Below are 19181 nucleotides of genomic sequence, written 5' to 3'. Positions count from 1 at the left end.
GGATCCACACAATCACAGGTTTGATACTACATTCTGAGATGACGAAGCAGAGTTAAATGATCTGCGATAAGTTCCTCAAGGGTTGCTGGCAATTACACAACATCTGAACTGGGAAGAGATGGCCAAGCACGAGTTGGCCGGACCCCAGGCTGGCTCTCGGACCTACACACAACTGTGTCAGGAAAGGTCAGGACCATATTCCTTTGACTGGGCCCTTAATGTAACCACACATGCAGGAAAGATCTGCTACTGGTGCTAGAACATGACGATTGTGTTTACAGATTTCTACCCCAATGCAGAAATGGGGATAAAAACAAGGTTTGTTTTTTTGGAAAATATATCCATGTTAACCAATAAGCTTTCCTAATTCAGTTTGCGCCAATCCATATTAACCAATAAGCTTATTCTTATTAGGTTTGCACGTGTCCGTATTAACCCATACGGTTCTTCTAATTCAATATGCATGTAACCATATTAACCAATAGGCTTTTTCTACGTCAGTATGCACATATCTATGTTAACCAATGAGATTCCTCTACTTCAGTCTGCACATTGTATTTGATCAATTTACAGTCAAAGAGATCTCTCTCCAGAAAGAACCAGGGCCTATATCCTGTTTTAAACTTCATTTCCCCCTTTACAGTGCAGTGCCCAGCTGCATACGCTGTCTATTCTCATTTGCATTTGATTACTAGTTTAATATTCTCAGAACGTATATGTTGTACAGGATTTTGCATGAACAAAGAGACTTGCTGGTAATCGTGTCAGCACTTGCTGGGACTGTGTGTGGTCTGGAAAAGTGATAAGAAAGCCCATTATACCCGAGCATTGAGCTTCCCCTGTCCGGATGCGGAACAGTGCAATAGCAAACATAAATGTCCATATGAGAGGAAACTAAACGCTCTCACTGATGCACCACCATTCCCTTCTTCTGTGACTTATTTTGAAAATATATACAGCACAAATCTTTCATTGTGACTATATATCATATTTCAGAATGCTTCATAAGAGGGACTTCATGTTAGCTTAATGTAACGAGGATATTATCGTAAACCCAAAGGAAACATTTCCATATCCACATGGTGTCGTGGCCGACACACATACACACTGTTTCCTATGATCGGCCTCGTCTCCTCCATTCAATCTCAGTAAGGCGACACAAAGCTTTATGACATTAAGATATATTGTACAAGTAGAGCAGAAGAGCAGATAAAGGAAACAATCTGAGACACACACAAAAGTGTCAAAATGAAAATGCCTTTCCTGCCTTCTTTTATTGCTTCCTGGTTACCTGTCAGCTCTCCTGCATCTCTGCCTGCTTGTCTACCTGCCTTGCTTTCTGCCCGTCTTCTGTAGCAAAGCATCCTCCCCGCATGCCCGTAGAGTGTTAACACGTTGCTGCCTCCGTCCCGCCCCCCTAGCAGCGGGCCTAGCCCTACCAGAGTCCCAGAGCCGTGGAGGGAGAAGAATGAGCGGGGAGGGTCTAAAAACATGTAGAAGAAGAAGTGCTGAGGAGGAGAACTCCAAATAAGGCGGCTGTTTTGCTTATTTTTATTGTAAATATTGTTGCCTTTTTTAATTGTAAATATTGTTGCCTATTTTTATTTTATATGCTGTTGCCTATTTTTATTGTAAATATTGTTGCCTATTTTCATTGCACATATTGTTACTGTTTTTGCAGAATCCTGTAGGCATTGTCACTATCATTTCCCTGTACATGTATAGAATAGAATCTTTATTTGTCATTGGGTTAAATACAAAGTATTTACACAACGAAATTAAGGTGCAGATCTTGTTCAGTGCTTTTTTTTTTTTTTAAATAAATAAATAGAATACAGTAAGAAATATTAATAAATATATAACAACAATAACAACAATAACCCCAATAACCCCTCCTGTATGTGACTAGAGCGAATCAAAGATAGAAGAATCAAAGAGATTTTCAGCAACAGACATTACCCAACCGACAGCCTGCTAATACCGCCATGCAAATAAACAGTCTGCACTCCCCCCCCCCCCCCCCCCCCCCCCCCCCCCCCCGCCATTTGTGCCTTTGTGAGAACTAAGAGAGAACAACACAGCACAAAGTGTCATCATGGAGATGCGTGTGACGGGGGGGTGGAGGGGGGTGATTGACCTTCCCCTCGAGCAAAGCCCTTGTTCCTCATGTCTCACTGTCACAAGCTCCATGAGAAAGGAGAGCACTTATCGAGAGGCCTGGGGACGTTGGGGGGAGATCCCCCTCACAGCATAATGATACCTTCAGAAGCCTACTTGTACTCCTCAAGAGCACATAGTGTGTATCTCATGGATATATGCACACACACACACACACACACACACAAACACACACACAGTTCACTCACACACACATACAAACACACACACACACACTCACACACCCACACACACTCTCTCACTCACACACACACACACACACACACACACACACACACACACACACACACACACACGCACGCACGCACGCACGCAGGAACATGAACATACACACACACCAATATACGCCACATACACCAAACACAACCACACACGGCAAGCGTGGGAATTATGCCGTTATGTTAGTCTAGTTTCATGCTCTGGGAACTAAACCCTGATTTGGCTTTGTATCATTTGCGCAATACAGTATTGAATAAACAATATTCTCCCAAACCACCAGCCCTTCGCTCTCTCTCTTGCTCTGTCTTATTTTGATTACATAAACAAGACACGGATGATTATGACAGAGGTAACTGATACTCATGAATATGCAAATGCCACAGTCGCAGTCTTTTATTTGCACCTTATTTCAATTGTGTCAGCTCTCCCTCTGGATCCTGTTGAATATGTAATTTGTATTTCCTCTCTGAGTCTTTGCACTCTTCCTCTGTTTGCCCCCTCTCACCACCGTCCAAAATGTTATTCCTCTAGTATATATATTCATGTCCCTATTCAGTGATTTACCACTGCTGACTATACTACTGTGTTTTTGTCATGCTTGGTCATTTGTTCTCAGAGCTACTTACATTACAACTTTTTTATTCTGCGTGATCACACCATTCAAAAAGAGTTCCAGCATTGACTGCATTACAGTTGATCTTCCATTTCGTTTGTCTGGTGTGACCATCAAAATGACTTCCAAGTGTCATTTCAGTTCAATCCCTATTCATCTCAGATCTAGCAGTCCCACTGCTAGATCTGAGATGAGTCCCACTCCTCCCAGAGCAGAGCCTCTGGGAGGAGAGGGCACAGTGACTGGGCCGGAAACACCAAACCGCATGCCTTCAAACTCAAATGTGCAATTTAAAAGAAATACAGACAAATCTAAACAATTACCACAAAAACAATTAAGGGTCATTTCTGTCATAAAACTTTATGGCAACACAAATGTTGGCTCAGGGTTTTGAATTATTTGATGATTGACGGGAGTCCTGGTCGTTAAACACTGAATGGTTTCTTTTGTTAATTGTTTGACATTGTGTCTGAGTCTATTTCTGCAGTAACTTACGGCTGTGTTTACTCATCATATGTTAACGTTAGTGATGCCGGAGACAGCATCACGTGTTCTTTGCTTAAAGATTTATTTTTTGCTTTTTTATGCTTATTATAGAGTGAGATAGAGAGGAAGGTATGGGAGATAGCGGGGAGGACATGCAGCAAATGACCACGGGCAGGATTTGAGCCTTGGTCGCTGCGGTCAGGACTGAGCCTACATGGTACGCGCTCTACCCAGTGAGCCACCGATGCGCCTCCTCCTCATCACTGTTTTGACCGCGGTGGCATCTGTCCCACATCTTTAACCATACCACGTAGTCCCTGATTGACCCGGCAACGTCCTCATCTCATTGGCCCTCATTACGTTTGTCATTTCTGGACATCAAAGTGGGCCGGTCGAGGTCCAGACTGATCCGCGTGGTGAAATTGAATGTGAGGGTCACGTGATCAGGGTGGTCTCCAGGCTAGGGTTATACCAATAACCAACAGAAAAATTGAGGCGGCCTCCTCTAAACATGGCGTGTTCACCATAGCGTTATAACACGGTCAGCCAACTCTTTGCGGCTGCTGCTGTCTTGATTTATAGTTATCGTGCTTTTATAGATTTTCCTATGTTAATTATGTGTGTCTTTTCCTCGCTTTGTGTGACTGTGAGGCCCTTTGCGATGCTTGCTTATGGAATTTGCAACATGGATAATGGTTTCGCATGACTTAACTTGAATGAATGCAAGAGCAATTGATATCAAAAGGGATACATGGGATAACACTGTTAAGTAAAGAACTTTCCATTCCGCCATCACAGTATGGTAGTCTTGCCCCATAAATCTTTGCTCAGTTGCACTTGGTTGCTCCCCGGGAAAGCTTTTCCAGATGGATAGATGATCTACTCATAGCACAACACACAAAAACAATTCCTGTGTTTACATTTATCCCCCCATCTGCTCATGTGACATGCATGCAGCTTCCCAGCCGGCAAACAGTTGAAATCTCCACGGCGGCTCTCAAGATTTCAGCGCTGTGTGAAACACAAGCTCCATTTAGCCCACTCATTAACATATCCTAAGAGGTGATTTATGTTGCTCACAGCCTGTTTTGATCCGGAGTGTGTTTCCTTATTAAGTGTTAGGGTTGATCCCAAAAAATAAGAATAAAAAAGAAACAAAGAAAGAAATAGGACTGAAAACAGTAATTTAGGTCTTTCACATACCGCCAACAAAATATGGAAATCTGTTTATTATGTCAAATAAGTTCTTTGTACCTCCTTTCAGAAACGTTCCTCCACCAGGGTAGCTGATTGTTTGACTTCGACCTTGGATTATATTACCTTGCTAAATTGATTACATTTTCATATTCATTCTATTTATTCCACAATATTAATATTAATATCGTGTTGGTATCCCACGATATCCAATTAAATATCCAAGCCAGGGGACACAAAATATGCGAACATCTCTGTGTGCTCCAACAGATGTTTGCATTTCATTCATGTTCAGTTGTTATGACTGAAGTGAAAAGCACCCAATCTCATCTAAATTAGCGTGCTATTTGTCAGGGTGGAAGGAAGAAATGCACATAGTGTCCATGGTGAATACACAATGATATTAACGCCAAGCCAAAGCATTGATTAAGTGGCGAACATTTAGTGCGAACCACTATTACTCACTACAGAGATTGCACCTATTATTTTAGAATATGTTGGTAGGTCATAGAGTAATGTGTTATTCATAGCATGCAGATGTGAGATAGTAGAAGAGGAACAATGCAAGAGGCAATGAATATAACATATCATCCAATCCGTTTTTTTTATTTTTTCTATCCATGAATAATAAATGTCAGGAAATGAAAGAAATAGCATGATGTACATTTTGATTGACAATTGTCCATCACGCCTCTACAATTTTGTTTTCCCCTGCTCAATTTGAATGCCTTGTATACACAGATACGTAAAATACAGAATTATATAAAATAAGGTTTTCCCTTTATTATAAAAGCTAAAGGAAAATACACACACACCGATGAGAAAAAAACACTCTTAATTTTTGAGAGAAATAACAGCTCGAGCCGCTTGTGTGTATCTGTGTGTGTGTGAGTGTGTGTGCCCTTTTGCAAACAATTGGCCGAAAAAACCCCAGCAGAAAACACAATCGAGATGCAGTCCGTAAGACATACATCTTTAGTCGTTCAACGCGTATGTAATCACGACAGCGCGTGCGTTCACGTCTGTTTGTGTATGTGTGGCTGTTTGTAGTGTGTCTGCCAAAGTCCTTAGTAGGTCCTCTCAAATACAAAAATATCATATAGAAGAATGGTGGGTGGCACCGAAAGGACACAAAAACAACTGCAGGGCATTTTTTCCTCCATTTGATCCTTCTTAGTGGACCATGTTAAGCGGTGAGCGGTCAGGGCCGTCTCTCCAATGCGCTAGAGACAGCTCTGCCACAGACTGCAGGGAAACCGGTCAATGGCAACGACCGTGGCTCTCTTCAGTGCTGAGCAAGGAATACAATCAATGTGTGTTTTACATGCGTGTCAATTAATAATAATAATAATAATAATAATAAATGAAATTTATATAGCGCTTAATATGGTACTCTAAGACGCTTAAATTGCATTTCAATTCAATTGCAATAAACTTGAAGCAAGCACTACCACACCTCTTTTACACTGCACATGCACGCACGCAACCGCGCGTAGGGATATCGACCTTGTGACACTTGTTTAACAGGCTCGGCTGACCTCGCTCCCTGAGATATCAACTACAGCTTCCACTCTACAGCCCTGACAGCGGCCAGAAAAGGCCTATAGGTTCCACTCTAACAGCCCTGACAGAGGCCAGACAAGGCCTATAGGTTTCACTTTGACAGCCCTGACAGCTCCCCACTGAGTAAGGGATAATCACCGAGAGGTAGTTCAATAAACAATTTGATATACCTGGCTCGTGGGCGGCTTACCTTCCACGAGCTGGGAATATCAAACTGTTTATTGCCCTGCCTTGAGGTGATTATCCCGTTTATTCCACTTCTTGCTTGCCAACATAATCAAACAATTCAAATACTTTAATAATTATTCTTTTTCTTATTCGTATTGCATGCTTATTAAATGTATAGTCTGTTTGAGTTCATCTCCCTCAAAAAGTAGTCCCCCTTAATTACGATCGATCAAACATGTTTTGGACACCTCAAAGGGCAATATCCCACTTATACCATGGTCACTTGCCAAAGATAAGAAATTAGGATCATTCATTTATATTTTCATGCGTTTTACAATCCAAATATAGTTTTTCATATGCCATAATATAGTTTCCCTGGTAACGCCTGAGGGTTTGACTAATACCTGGACCAATCATTACCCTCCTGTAAGGTTCTTATGCAATGGAAACGTTGTTCACTCCTCCAGTAAATAGGACGGACCATAGCTACGACTTGGCAACGGGAGGCATTCTAGTCCACTGAGCTATGAGCCAGAGAGCTAACGTTATTGATTGTACATATTTGTAATTCGAAATTCATCCAAGCCTTTATACCACAGATACTCTAGGGTCTATAGCAGTTAACCGCGTTGTCTGATCACAGTTTAATACATTTTTCACAATTTACCAGCTCTCGTTTTGAAGAATAATCACCCCGGCATTCGTTCCAATGGGAATAGCGACGGTCTATACTTTCAACATAAAGTTAAATATTCATAATTTGAAATTCGTCCAAGCCTTTATACCACAGATACTTTAGGGTCTATAGCATATAACCGCGTTGCCTGACTACAGTTTAATGCATTTTTCACTATTTACCAGCTCTCGTATTGAAGGCTGAACAGACAATTTGACTGGGACTGCTTGCAGGTGTCCATACATCAGGGATAAATGGACACCCTGCAGCCAATCCGAATAAAGTATTCCAAAAAATACAAGCGGCGTATTGATCTACTATTTAATGACACTGACTCAGAATCAAGCATTCTTAAATAAAGTAGAATAATGAACTCGCACATGATTGCACATGTGTGCAAGCACATGTCTTTTCTCCATGTTCATTAACGAGCTGTTTGAACTTTGAGATCATATCTTTCAGCTTCGGAAGTAGTGAGTTTATTATATTCAGTTCGAAGCTCTTTATAAAGATCCGCCATTGTTGAAGAACAGTATTTTCTGGTATATCTTTTGATAGTTTTACGCTGTTTGATAAATGCTGTATGATGAATGATTTGTCACAGGAGGTAAGCCTTTAATGTTTCCCAAGCAATACGTTCGGAACTATGTGGAGTGTTATTTATGTTCGGGAAACTACCTGGTAATTTATAGATTTTTTCAAATTTATTGCATTGCAGAAGAACAAATCTGTGCGTTTGAACTGTACACTGTCTGGGAATGTGATATAAATCAAGACTGGAAAATGATCCAAATTTGACACAGAGGATAGAAGAGAATTATCCCCCAAAAATAATAAATCCTGTGGGAAGTGTACTGAAAATAATTCAGTTGAGGGATTTTTTCTCTGAAAGGTTCCATGATTTTGCGATCTATCTAATGCACAATCTATCTAATGCAAAACGCAATTAAAATCCCAGATGAGGATTTACGTGGAGTGTTGAAATAATATTAACGAAAGGGTCATCATTTGGGTCCATAAACAGCCTAAAGACCATATATGGAGTACAGTAGAATATAGAAGACTATGATAAACCTTTTGGGACACAAAAAAAACTTTGCCTTGTCAAATGCGACTCTGTTTCTGATTAAAATTGCCACTCCTTTGGCCTTGCTGTTGAAGTCTGAATGAAATATTTGGCTAATCCAGCTCTGTCTGAGATTATATGGTTTATAAAGTGGCTCTTCTGGGAATTATTAATCGAGAAATTCACAGATGGGTGATTGCTTTTAACGTTTTAACAAATAGCTAAGATCTTGTTGCTAAGGTCATAGGATGGCAGGAGAGCATGTACGGACAGCATATGATTGTGTTGAGCCCTCACCAACACATTCACATGCAGGATAAAGGGAACACAACTCTGCAAAATAAGAAGAAAAACAGTAAGGCTGCGCCTTGGTGGTTTTGTTTCCATGGATACCGCTTGAAGGAAAAGGGAAGGGAAATTTTGTCAGACTTCATGTTCCTTATTATTATAGATAATGGCTACACCATGACATAAATTGCTTTTACTTAAACCAATACTTTAGGCTATCCATCCAAGAAGAGACAAGGGTTATTATTCAGGGGGATACACGAACTGCGCCAAAACACAGTACATTTCACTCTCAGTACATTTCACTCTTGTTTCCTGGAACGACCAGAGGTCCATCCTAGGGTGCAGATTCACCTCATACTCACAGCCAATAGAGCTTTTATCAATTGCATGGATATCTTATTTCAAGCTGTCCAATACCATTGATCTGGAAGACATGATATTTTGCAATGTACGATGCTTGAGCAATTTTATTGATATGCAATAAAATAGTTATAATAGCATGAAACCTCATGGATCAATTTCCATCCGTCTTGGGTGGACTAAGGATTAAAATATTTTTTATGGCCTATTAATTGTTGATGGAATTAACCTCAAGGCAACATAGTGCTGATCGGTAATTTATAATACAATGCTTGCACAAAAGTTCATCCTCATAAATTCAAACATGAAGAGGGTTTATCTTTTAACTACTCGACTCTAACCTTTTATTCTGTATTGGCACCTAAACCAAACCTATACCTAAACCAAAGAGAGGGCTAGTTCAATACAATATCCAAGCAAACACAACGTCTTCACAGCTGGTTGCAATTTGGTGGGAACAAATTGTTGTCATCAGTGTCCTGTCAATCAGGACAATGACAAATGGAACAAATCTGGTGCTGCTGCATAGAATACAAATCTGGCTAGCAGATCATGGGGTGGGGATAAAGAAAGGCTTCTGCTGGCAGTCAAATGATGTCTCCAATGGCAACCAAGCATATAGCCAATTAACTTCAAGGTTACCAGCCAACCTTCAGAAAGTGTGTGTGTGCGTGCGTGCGTGCGTGCGTGCGTGCGTGCGTGCGTGCGTGCGTGCGTGCGTGCGTGCGTGCGTGCGTGCGTGCGTGCGTGCGTGCGTGTGTGATTATTTGTGTTTTTGTGTTTGTGTGTGTGTGGGTGGGGTGGGGCGGGAGATATCATTTAAGGTGAATGAATGTTTTCCCAAGGTGCAAAAAAAACATTTAAGGTAAATGCCAGCATCCTTTTACCCATCATGTGTTATGTATGGGGCTTTCACTATGCAAATAGCCTGTTAGTATGTTTGACAGCAAAACAAACACACACACACACACACACACACACACACACACACACACACACACACACACACACACACACACACACACACACACACACACACACACACACACACAGAGTCCTGAAAGGTTTGAGACAATCACTACATCGCATTAGCTAACATTGAACCAGCAGGATTTCTCCTCCTCACAAACACAGAAGGTGGAGTAAACAGGATTCACAGGTAAGCCTTATGGAGGTTGACATGCTGGAGGAATCATACTTGAGGAGCAAAGTAATAGCGTAATGGGATGGTTTTACTGTCAATGTTTGGAAGACGGCATTTTAACATGATTCAAATTTGACACAAAACATGGCGTACGAGAAAAACACAGAAACAAGCAGGCGCGTGTGCATGCACAGACACACAGATATGCACACACACACACACACACACACACACACAACAAACACAATTAATCAAACACACACACACAAACACAGGCACAAACACACACACACACACACACACACACACACACACACACACACACACACACACACACACACACACACACACACACACACACACACACACACACACACACACACACACACACAAACAAATCTATTCACAGACACATTGGCGGGAAGCAGCTGTCCAGGAATGGCTTATGCTGGAATTACATTTGATATTTTTAAACTGGCCATATGTGTCATCTGGCTGACCGGGCGCAAATGGAGGGAATGATGCAGGTGTGTGCATTTAGATTACATTGTGCAACCTGCTGAACAGTGTTCAGAAATCCTTAGGATTCAGAAGGAACATAATGTGCATTTAGAATAGATTGTGACACATTAACCTGCTGAACAGTGGTTAGAAACCATAAGGAATCATAAGGAACATCATGTGCATTTAGAGTAATTGTGACACATTAACCTGCTGAACAGTGTTTAGAAATAATAGCACATCTAAGTGAGTCAGGGTTAACATTTTCTAAAGAACTTTCTTTTCAAACTCAAACTCGTGCCGAGTCATAGTAAGTGGAACGATAAAACAGCGCTGTGGCCACCCAGAAATCGTAAACAAGTGGCCTTCGTGGTTGGTAAAGCTGATTATTTGATGTTCCCTTGTTAGGTTTAACTGAGAATAGGTTGTACTTTCATCTGCCAAAGTCACACACACAGACACAGGCGCACACACCCACACACAGACACAAACACATGCGCTCACACACACCCACACACACACACACACACACATAGATGTGCACGCACACACACACACACACACACACACACACACACACACACACACACACACACACACACACACACACACACACACACACACACACACACACACACACACACACACGCTTGGATTGATGTCATAAGGGGTTAGATGGGAAAAACCTAAATGGCAGGATACAGATACAAACACCAGTGAGTTTCCGCTCACCAGAGAGCTATCAGCCGCCCTGGCTCACAAAGCACATCTCCGATCTGGAAGGCTGAGGGAAAGGTTGACCTGCAGTGGCCAACAGGAGAACCAGAGGCACACCAACGTGTGTCCAGACATCCTCCATGTTGGAGGTGCTGTCGTTGATCTTATCAAGGGGCCTTCCATTACTGTGTTTGTTCTCGGATCGCCCTCTGGCAAAGATATTCCGGCAGGTAATATGATAAAATGATAATATGATAAGGATCTCGAATATGTATCTCATAGACAAAATAATGCCCAAATGGACTGCAGCTAACCCCAATTTTGAAAAATTGATTTACTTTCAGAATATAGACTTGACGTTTTACTACTTAAAAAGTAGATCACAGGACAAGGGCAACTGTTCAAGAAAAAACAAAGATTTAAACAGATAGGATGCGTTGTCTTGTGGAGGTCAATGTCTTATCTCCAATCTCCAGCGTCATGCTGGGCAAACTGCTTAATGGCAGATCATATTCAAGGCAGATACATTGGCTTGTGATGGAGCTGTGATTTGAGTACAGATTCATGGCCTAGCAATCACAAAGCCCTACATTAATTCAAGCATGCTCAGACAAAAATGTAATGCCTGAGAGAATATAATTTCCATTCAGATTTAAAATTAAATTAAAACTGGATAAAGCTCCTTCCCATCAGGAGCGGAGAAAGAACACAGACATTTTTAAAATAAATAGCTATCGGACAATTATGGTCACATCGTTGACTCTGCATTTCATCCGAATCGGAGCATTTCTAAATAACATGAACCCGGATACGTGGATGCTCCTGAAGCCTAAATATAAAAAAAAAATGTTGTATCTAGTCCATGACAGTATCGACGTAGTATCAACGTCATTGTGGTACTTGAGGGAGAGACATATCGTTATAACTTAATCCACCATAGCATCAGATCTCTCCCCGGCTGGGCAGCAGCCATTCATAAGATGAAGGGATTCTGCAGCTTCTTCTGCTGCTGTTACTGGGGAGAACACTAGAATGTTAATGCTGCTGGTGGTTGGTTGCCCCCAGAGAGGGGAAGAGATTGAGAGGAAGAGAGAGAGAGTGAGAGAGAGAGTGAAAGAGAGAGAGAGAGAGAGAGAGAGAGAGAGAGAGAGAGAGAGAGAGAGAGAGAGAGAGAGAGAGAGAGAGAGAGAGAGAGAGAGAGAGAGAGAGAGAGAGAGAGACAGGGTTGTTGAGCGATGAAGGGCAGTAAGCAGAGTTGCTAATGCAGGTCACAGAGAGGCAGGCCTGCAAAGCTTTTTATTAAGTTGTTATTACATTTTATCGCTTTGGACTGAACAATTGAACCTCTGGGTTAGTTATACACTGCAGACTGAATAATCATTCTGTTCTCCTTCATGTCTGCTGGACCAACCCAGTCTCACGGAAATACGTGACACTGTCACGTCACGTCATTTAATCCATTCATTCGTGATCTGGGACACTTAATTCCAAAAATTTCGTGCCAAAAAGCACAAATTTCAAACTCATTCTAAAAAGAAGAGATGAAGCAGCTACCTATTTTTCAGTCGCGGTTTGCCTACAGAGCAGCGCACCTGCATTAAATATATCTGTCAATTGTCACAATTTCTCAGAATCAAAGGTGAAAGTAGAAACGAGTGGCCAAAAGCTGTCATATTGTTAGAAATTTGTTCTTTTTGGCACGAAAAAAATTAAATTACGTGTCCCAGATCACGAATGAATAGATTAAATGACGTGACAGTATCACGTATTTCCGTTAGACACTGTTGGCTTGGCTGATGCTCGACGATATATCAACCTTAATATATTCTGTAATTTATAAGCGCATTTGAAGGTTATTAGAATGTTATGAAGATATTTCATTAATTTAGGCAAATTATATTTATTTAGACAATCTTTCTCGATCGATTAGTTTAATGTCAACACTTCTCCTGGTGGAAACAGGCTGATGCTGTCTTATTCGGCAACTTTGTTTAAAACTCAATTTAGTTTGGTAGATTACGGCGGTCAGCGGTCTGTTATTTCCACCTAGCAGCGAATATCAGACGGATATTCCTTCTCGTCGTTCCCTTTCTCAATGATGGACTTTGCATGTTACTAATTTGGTGCACTTTAAATATGTTAAGTCGCATGACGCTACAAATGGCTTTAATTCATAAGAGCAGCCTCCGAGCAGTCGGGAAGCAGATCGTCTCAACAACAGATCTCCAGGTTGGAACAGCTGTAACCATCAGCCCTGGGCCCGGGAGCTGGTGCCGGAGCAGGGGTGAGGATGTGCCGGAACAGGGGTAAGGATGTGCCGGAACAGGGGTGAGGATGTGCCGGAACAGGGGTGAGGATGTGCCGGAGCAGGGGTGAGGATGTGCCGGAACAGGGGTGAGGATGTGCCGGAACAGGGGTGAGGATGTGCCGGAACAGGGGTGAGGATGTGCCGGAACAGGGGTGAGGATGTGCCGGAACAGGGGTGAGGATGTGCCAGTTCCTCTGGTGTACTGTGCTGAAACAAAAGTGGGGCTCTTACTATGTTGCAGTGCTGTGGTATGATGCGTCATATGCGTGACACAAAAAGGAATCAATTTCAAGCTGCAACAGCCCCTACCTGCAACGCTGTGAAGCCACGCAATTCGCTCTCCTTCAGAGAGTTGCACACGCACGTATTTGTGCAAGTACACTTACAAACACACACACACACACACACACACACACACACACACACACATGTACACACGCATACACAAGTACTCAGGCACATACACTAACACAAACGCACGCACGCACGCACGCACACACACACACACACACACACACACACACACACACACACACACACACACACACACACACACACACACACACACACACACACACACACACACACACACACACACACACACACAAGCAAACACAATCAATGCTCTGATACCGTTTATTTGCATTTCAACCATAACCAGCCCATATATTACAGCAACAGCAATAGCAGCACGTAGCATTAAGACAATTTGCTCGACCGGCTGTGCAATAGCTCATGTAAAAATAATTGAAATTGAGGCTTTCCCTGCTGGTGTTATTACTTTTCCATTTCAACACCTAGATCTTCGATGACAATTAAGTATGAGATAATTAATCAGCGTTTGTCATAATTAATCTGAAGGCATTTTCAAAGGGAAAATAAAAGTACATCAATTATAAAAATAAAAACTGTTTCTCCTCCAGCACATTAATAATGTACTCCATAAGGACTCAGCGATGATGAGGTCAATGCCCTCTTCATTCATCTCTGCGTAAACCGTCAGAAGCGCACATGTGTTAGTATGTGAGCAATTGGGAAAGAAATGCAAGATGTAGAGAAACAAATTTTCACAGGTCAGCGGAGCACAACAATTTTTTTTACACCGATTCAAAACAAAACAGCAGTGGCAGCAGCAGTGTCTTGAGACTAACTAATGTTAACTGCGATGCTAACCTTCCCGTCTCACCCTCCTAGTTCAGAGGGCTGGGGTGTACTTCAGCCCCTTGGTATCCCTGGCTAATTGGGAACTGAGTTGCCCACTTCCACAGACACATCATCAAATAGCAGGGTACGTCCCATAGTGTTGTGTGTGTGTGTGTGTGTGTGTGTGTGTGTGTGTGTGTGTGTGTGTGTGTGTGTGTGTGTGTGTGTGTGTGTGTGTGTGTGTGTGTGTGTGTGTGTGTGTGTGTGTGTGTGTGTCTGCCGCTGCCTCTGGCCAAACACCTCCAGAATGTCAAAGTACTACGGGCTGCTGGGCACACTAAGTAAGCAATGGCACCTTACTATTAAGAAAGGTTTAAAATCTTTATTCTCTCTCACACCCACAGACGCACGCACACGCACGCACATGAAATAGACGAGAAAACAAATGAATGTTATGCGAAGGGATTTATCTTGCCTACACACACACACTTGCAAGCACACGTACACATACACACACCCACACACTCAAGGCAGTCTACTTTTGAGATGCACATACATGTGCACGTGCACACACACACACACATACACACAATCGACTTCCCACATGGAACTTCTGATAGGCGCAGACAGTAAGCGAGTGCTCTGGCCTCTTTTGTTCTTTTTAAAGCCTCTCTCATTGCACTAGGTCCCTCAGGTCGAGAGAGGCTCCAATACTGTTGTTTCACCAACAGCTGCTGTGCAGAATATTAACAGCTCCTCTTTAGGACAGATGCGTTGACCAAAAGGGAATATCTAAGCAAAGCCAAATAACAGAGCATTAAATAAATGTTGAATACTCATTTATGCTTCCTAATTGTTTTTTTTTCATCCGATGATCAAAAGCAGATCGCTACACTATGAATGAAAATTGAGAAACTGCACAACTAAGATAGCAACACGTGTTTTACAAAGTCAGCCTAATACGATCAATTAAGAAAATAAATTATCCATCCCCTCGGCTCAGACAGGATTCCAGGATTAATAAATTGATCCTAAACTCAACATGTGACTCTTTATCAACTCAGCTCCATTATCAACTCCAGGGAATATGTCCATAATAAAGTGGAGGATCCTGTGGGTTAAATTGAACAAACACTGACAAGACCCGGTGCACGAGAGAGAGAGAGAGAGAGAGAGAGAGAGAGAGAGAGAGAGAGAGAGAGAGAGAGAGAGAGAGAGAGAGAGAGAGAGAGAGAGAGAGGGAGAGAGAGGGAGAGAGAGAGATCGTTTCGGAAAGCCACGGTTCAGATTTCATATGGGCTTCGGTGTCTATATTTGTAAATCATTTGATTATGACACACACACACACACACACACACACACACACACACACACACACACACACACACACACACACACACACACACACACACACACACACACACACACACACACACACACACACACACATATACACACACACACGACTTTTGTAATGGTGACCAAATGAAACGATATTAATAGAGCTTGCATTGCTCAGTCAAGTGCGAGTCAAAAATAGGAGGAGCCAGTTTACTACCTCGGGGTAACCACTGGAGTAGCAGTAGGCCTAGGTTGACAACAATAATTATTCATGTGCACGGCACCATTAACAAAAGGGTGTACTACAGCCGCTGTTAACAGTAAGAAAGATTTCTTTGCTTTAGTACAAGTCAAATGAAAAAAAAATGAATACGTCAATTAGTGTGTACTGTAAGTAACAGAATAAAATGCGGTCAAAGTCTCTGCGCCTTACGTGAATGTTTAATCTAATACTCAAATTGGATTGCAACTGATAGTACACAACTAAGCATAGAGTACGTTCTTGTAAAAGATATGTGACAGTGTTCAGTCCACTGAATAGCAACTTTCCAATACTGTTTAAAAAACGTAATAAATATGTTTCCATTCATCATTCCGGCGGACACATCAATGGCAAATAAATCATAAAGAAACTTAACATGACAGTGACTGGCTTTGAGATTGAGACAAGGGACAGTTTAAGGCAACGAAAATACAATAATAGTCATCAAAACAGAAAACTTGCCACAATCAGCATGCTCCGGATATTTACTACAGCTGTCAAACCCTCTTAAAATCCACAACGTGGAACATACCTAAAGACGATCCCGTTTGCTTTGTTAACCTTTGCTCTGTTCTTCATGGACACAATAATAGAAAACACAATATTCAGAAAAAAATACTTTTCAGATATTCAAGGAGATGAAGTGAATCAAACCAAGATAGGAGGGAGAGAGAGCCAGTCGTCTTACCTTGCTGGGAGGTTGCGCCAAAGTCGTCCTGAAAGTGTCTCTCTAGGTTCCGCTCCGGAGCACGACAGCTAGGCATCCTCTCCATAACCACGGCTGGCTGCGCGATCACCAGCGCGGCACCAAAGCATGGCACAGCGCATGCTGCAGAGCAGAGTGTGGTGGTGGTGGTGGATGTGGTGTTCGTGAAGCCGTCAGCAACTCAGGGTCTCTCTCCCAAACAGTCCCTCCCTCTCACTCTCTCTCACACATTCTCTACCTCTCTCCCTCTCAATCTCCAAAACAGTCCCTCCCGCTCTCTCTCACACATACATTCTCTCCCTCTCTCTCTCTCTCCCAAACAGTCCCTCCCTCTCTCTCTCTCTCTCACACATTCTCTACCTCTCTCCCTCTCAATCTCCAAAACAGTCCCTCCCTCTCTCTCTCACACACAGTCTCTCCCTCTCTCCCTCTCAATCTCCAAAACAGTCCCTCCTTCTCTCTCTCATGCACATACAGTCTCTTCCTCTCCCTCTCACACACACATACAGTCCCTCCCTCTCTCCCTCTCCCTCTCTGATATACAGTGCGGCTCCAGGAGAGGCAGTGGATGGTGGGCTTGAGGCGGGACAGAGACCCAGACACACAAGCCGCTACCTTGTGTTCATAAACCGCTCTATCTCTCTCTCTCTCCCTTCTCTCTGTTACCGTTATTCCCATCCCTCTCTGCCTCTCTCTCTCTCCACAGCCCCTCTCAATCATCATCCCTAGTGGTGCCTCTCCTCTCTTCCACACACACACACACACACACACACACACACACACACACACACACACACACACACACACACACACACACACACACACACACACACACACACACACACACACACACACACACTCACAAACATCTATAGTAGGATTCAGTGTGTCCCCTCCTTAAATGCAACATTTATATATTTGCGGGCATATCATCATCACCATGGAAGGCACATAATAAAAGCCTTTCATGACGTCTTAATATCCTCGATCACTGAATCATATTAAGTAACATTATAAGAGGATCACAAGATAGTTGGAACATCCCCTCAGTAATGTCAATGCTTCTTTGTCTCACTCACACCAGCCACCAATGGATGGCCAATTCAAAACTTGACCGCTGAGTGATTCATGAACAGTAAAGCCCCGATGCCTTGTAGGGACACGAGTCCCGATTCACTGGAAAAGCCCTCGAACCGTGCGGGAGATCAAGGCTTGAGCTAGCAATGGAGGAGCAGTATGGCGTTGGCGATAATGGATGTTTCGTGGGTGCCTAACTGGGGATCTGCAGGTGCTTGTGGGGTTGGTGGTGCTGGTGGTCCTCGGTAGTTGGGGGGGGGGGGGGGGGGGTTGCTGGGGAAGTGTTCTGTCCTTTTAGTGTGAGAGAAAGCTAAATGTCAATGCTAATCTTTGATCATGAAACACAGAGTAAATGGCCGGAATTCTATTTCTTGATATATTCACCCTCTGCCTTTGTCATTTTCTAAACCAACAGAGAGGGACCATTTTTGTTTTAAAATCGGTGCGTATACATAGACACAAGGTTGTGGGAACAAATTAACAATACTGTAATCTAAGAAGTCAGCACCTTAGTCATCTCATCCCCCACACCTTTCTATAATTTCGGCATTCCTTTCCCTTACTGACGCGATGTCTACTATGTGATACAATGTCTCTCTCTCTAACTCCGAGGACAGACAGACAGAGAGGCACGCACTACTGTAGTGGGCTTCTGTCAGAAGGAAGAACAGCAGAACAGGGGAACCATGATGTAGATCTGATTGAGATGAGAAGGTCAAATGCTAATTCTAGCAAAAACATTGTAATGCACACCGGGGGCATATGTTTATTGAGTCCTGAAGTACCTTCAGATGTTCATCTCTATCTATCATAGGGATTCTTCAACATGTCTGTCTGGGCAGATTATGTTGGATAAGGGCTTGCGTTCCAGGACCAAATGCCACAGAGTGGTAATTCATTGGAAAACGGACTGTGACTTCTGACTTACTTCCACACCATATTTCACAGGAGATGTTTTAAAACAAACTATCATTACGGCTGTAAACCCATAGCCAAAAGAGTGCATCGCTCAGAGCTGTGAGAACCAGGACCTTTGAACCACAGAGGTTCGAGACATTCAGTCGGGCAGTGGATGAGGCCTGTCTACGTTACCTAATGGTTTGAAGTCATCACCCAGTGGAGGCCTCTGTGGCTCTGCCGTGGATCAGTGTGGGAGGCGCAGTGTGTT

At 42.7% G+C, this 19181-nt stretch overlaps 1 protein-coding gene across 1 annotated transcript in view; it reads right to left on the bottom strand.

The window, feature by feature from the left end:
- Nucleotides 1-17082, bottom strand: part of opn7b (opsin 7, group member b) — a 34234-nt gene extending 17152 nt beyond the window's left edge. The window contains exon 1 of the mRNA XM_056590084.1: nucleotides 16919-17082. The gene's annotated coding sequence lies outside the window, so the exon portion shown is untranslated. The remainder of the gene's footprint in view (nucleotides 1-16918) is intronic.
- Between the last annotated feature and the right edge of the window lie 2099 nt (nucleotides 17083-19181).

This window comes from Gadus chalcogrammus, chromosome 1 (genome assembly GCF_026213295.1).
Source record: "Gadus chalcogrammus isolate NIFS_2021 chromosome 1, NIFS_Gcha_1.0, whole genome shotgun sequence".
Classification (NCBI taxonomy): Eukaryota; Metazoa; Chordata; class Actinopteri; order Gadiformes; family Gadidae; genus Gadus; species Gadus chalcogrammus.
Note: the sequence above shows the minus strand (reverse complement) of the source record. Positions and strands in the feature narration are given on the sequence as shown.